General features: G+C 50.7%; 1 pseudogene; it reads left to right on the forward strand.

The window, feature by feature from the left end:
• The first annotated feature begins 1,279 nt into the window (after positions 1-1,279).
• LOC116544504 lies at positions 1,280-3,359 on the forward strand (annotated as a pseudogene).
• Positions 3,360-3,726: the final 367 nt, after the last annotated feature.

The raw sequence follows: 3,726 nt of genomic DNA on the forward strand, positions 1-3,726 counted from the left end.
AACATTTCTTTTTCTGTTTTGTGTGTGTGTGTGTGTGTGTGTGTGTGTGTGTGTGTATGTGTGTGTGTTGAGGCAGAGTCTGGCTCTGTCGCCCAGGCTGGAGTGCAATGGCACAATCTCAGCTCACTGCAACCTCCGCCTCCCAGGTTCAAGTGACTCTCCTGCCTCAGCCTCCCGAGTAGCTGGTACTACAGGTGCCCACCACCATACCCAGCTAATTTTTGTATTTTTAGTAGAGACAGGGTTTCACCATGTTGGCCAGGTTGGTCTTGAACGCCTAACCTCAGGTGATCTGCCCACCTCAGCCTCCCAAAGTGCTGGGCAGCCATGAGCCACCACACCTGGCCCCAAATATTTCTCATCGAACACCATACCTGCATCTTACACAAGTAGATTTTGATACATAATGCCTTTGTAATGTTTATTATTTTATTTGATGGATTTATTGAGCACCTACTATGTGCCAGATATTTTTCCTGTCACTGAGAACAAGAAACACTCATTCACTGTTGAGTGAATGAGACTGATGCAACACTGTTCTCAGGAGAGCACAGCATCATGGGGGAAATAGGCCATAAAAGAATCAGTGAACAAGATTACCTTGCACAGAGATACATGCTATAAACACAATAAAGCAGGATCCATAGAGACTTTTGGGAGGAGGGGCTACTCAGAATTGGACACAGAGGCCTTTCCAAGGAGGCACTATTTGAGTGAAAGCAGATGTCAAGAGGCAGCAGCCCCGTGAAGGTCTAGCAGAGAGAATGCCAGCTGAGAAAACATCCAGTGGAAAGGCCCAGGGGCAGGGAGGGATTGATGTCCCGAGTGGCTGGCAGGAGTACATGGGAACAAGCCAAGAAGGGACCGCCTGGCTGGGGCCAGGGGGCTGGGCTTTAGTCTGAGTGTGATGAACTTCTATTGGGGAGTTTTGAGCAGAAGAGTGTCAGGTTCCCTTTGTAGATTTTTGTTTTGTTTTGAGATGGAGTCTTGCTCCCTCGCCCAGGCTGGAATGCAGTAGCATGATCTCAGCTCACTGCAACCTCTGCCTCCCGGATTCAACAGATTCTCTGCCTCAGCCTCCCGAGTAGCTGGGATTACAGGCATGCATCACCACATCAGGCTAATTTTTGTATTTTTAGTAGAGATGGGGCTTCACCATGTTGGCCAGGCTGGTCTCAAACTCCTGACCTCAGCTGATCTGCCCTCCCTGGCCTCCCAAAGTGCTGGGATTCCAGGCGTGAGCCAGTGTGCCCGGCCACCTTTGTGATTTTAGCAGATGATGCCAGCTGCTGAAGGGCGGAAAGCCAGTAGCCTGGCACGGGTGGAAACAATGTCTGCAGTGTCCTGGGTGAGAGATACTGACATCTTGGACCGAAGTGGACAGACGTAATTCTGGGCTTTCTCGAAACTCTACTATGTAAGACAAGGGTCATGCAAGGTTGATCTGTTGGGTTTCATAGCATGGAATCCTGAAAGTCTGAAGGCCTGGCCCTTTGGGGACTTTGGGGTTCACTGTATACAAAGCTTTTGCAGACAACACAGTGAGGCCCAGAGTAGAGAAGGAGCAGTACAAGGTCACACAGCTGGTCAGTGGGGAAGGCCAGGCTGGGAACAGCATCTCCAGGCTGTGGGACATACATTTTCTAGTGGCCAAAACCCAGACAGTCTAGAAAAGGCTCATAGATAGAACTGAGCAGCACGGTCTGCAGGCTTCCGGCCAGTAAAGCCTGCTCCAGGCCTTCACGTGCTGGCCACATCTTCCATCATGACATTGTGGGAGGGTTTACCAACACCTTTTCACACTAGGCTCTGCCTCCCTAACTGTCAGCACTTTTAGATGAGGGCCCATCTCCAATTGCCATTGACTCCCTCCACTCACAGTTGTGTGACAAGGACATGCTGGCTGAATTGAGATCAAAGACTTAGGTATGCTGCCTTCGGTCCCAGCATCTGAGAACCAAGTAGGCTGACCCTCTGTAGCATGATGACTGACACACGGGCTCAGGATTCAGCAGATGAAGATACCGGGCGCAGTGGCTGACCCCTGTAATCCCAGCACTTTGGGAGGCTGAAGTGGGCAGATCACCTGAAGTCAGGAGTTGGAGACCAGCCTAGCCAACATGGTGAAACCCCATCTCTACTAAAAATTCAAAAATTAGCTGGGTGTGGTGGCAGATGCTTGTAATCCCACTATTTGGGAGGCCGAGGCAGGAGAATCGCTTGAACCTGGGAGGCAGAGGTTGCAATGAGCCGAGACCGTGTTGCTGCACTCCAGCCTGGGCAACAAGAGCAAAACTCTATTGCAAAAATAAAAATAAAAAAGCACTGAATAAAAAATGTAAGTTGTTATAGCTTGAAAGCTCTGTTCATTTATCTAATTGCAAATGAACTGCAATCTGATTCTGAACGTAAAGCAAGCCCAGCTCTGCTGAGTGACTTTCCCTGTGGTCTGTGCAGCCTGCTACCTCCCTAAGCTGCGGCGAGATGTCCAGTGGGAAGGAGAATGAGACAAGAGTTACTTAGTCACTATGGCTGGAAACACACTCATCATTCTGGACATCGGCTCCGACCCTCGCCTGCACACCCCCATGTATTTCCTCCTCACCCATCTCTCCTTTGTCGACATCTGCTTCACCACCAACCTATTCCCCAAGCTCCTGGCTAACCATGTGGCAGGAACATGGACGATATCTTATCCCCACTGCCTGACTCAGATGTACTTCCTCCTCTCCTTTGCCAACGTGGACACCTTTCTGCTGGCCGTCATGGCGCTGGACCGCTACATCGCCATCTACAGCCCCCTGCCGTACTGCTCCATCATCACCCCCCAGCTCTGTTGGGGGCTGGCCACGCTGGCATGGGAGGGCTCCAGCCTCATCTCCCTGGTCCACACGGTCCTGACAAGCAAATTGGCATTCTGCTCCTCTGCCAGGGAGATCTCACATTCCTACTGCGACGCCTACCTGCTCATGAAGATTGCCTGCTCAGACACACATGTCAATCGGCGTGTGTTCCTGGGGGCTGTGGTCCTGTTCCTGGCCCCCTGCGTGCTCATCTTGGTCTCCTACATCTGCATTGCTGCAGCCGTCCTCCAGATTCCGTCTGCCACAGGAAGGTGCAAGGCATGTTCCACATGTAGCTCCCACCTGTCTGTGGTCACCCTGTTCGATGGAACTGTCCTGGGGATCTACATATGACCCCCAGACTCCTTTTCAGCCCAGGACACCATAGCAATCATCATGTACACCATGGGGACCCCCATGCTAAACCCCTTCATCTGTAGCCTGAGGAACAAGGACGTGCAGGAGGCCGTGAGAAGGCTCTTCAGCAGGGACTCACACCCATCGCGGTGCTGGTGAGTGCTGGGCTGATGTCCCAGGAGGTTCCAGATAGGAGGAAATGGAGCCTGACTCCAAGTCACCTCAACACCACCTCCTTCCACACACCCATTTAGACTATTTTTAGAGAAGGAAAAAACCTCTGAAATTGGAAGAATAATTAGAAGAGAAGTTTACTATTAGAAGAGATATGCCTATCTCTGGGAATCTAAATCAGCTGCAGGTAACAGAAAATCCCAATTACATCTAGTTAAACAAGATGGGGTTTGTTTTTGTATTCCATAATGACAACTCCAGAGTAGGGAGTCCAAGGGCAGAAATGTGGCTCCTTCTAGATCCCTCCTCCACCAGCCATAGAGTGAGGCTTTCATCCCTGTGTTTCCAAAAT

The sequence above is a fragment of the Sapajus apella genome, unplaced genomic scaffold (genome assembly GCF_009761245.1).
Source record: "Sapajus apella isolate SASKATOON/1434 unplaced genomic scaffold, GSC_monkey_1.0 scaffold219, whole genome shotgun sequence".
NCBI lineage: Eukaryota > Metazoa > Chordata > Mammalia > Primates > Cebidae > Sapajus > Sapajus apella.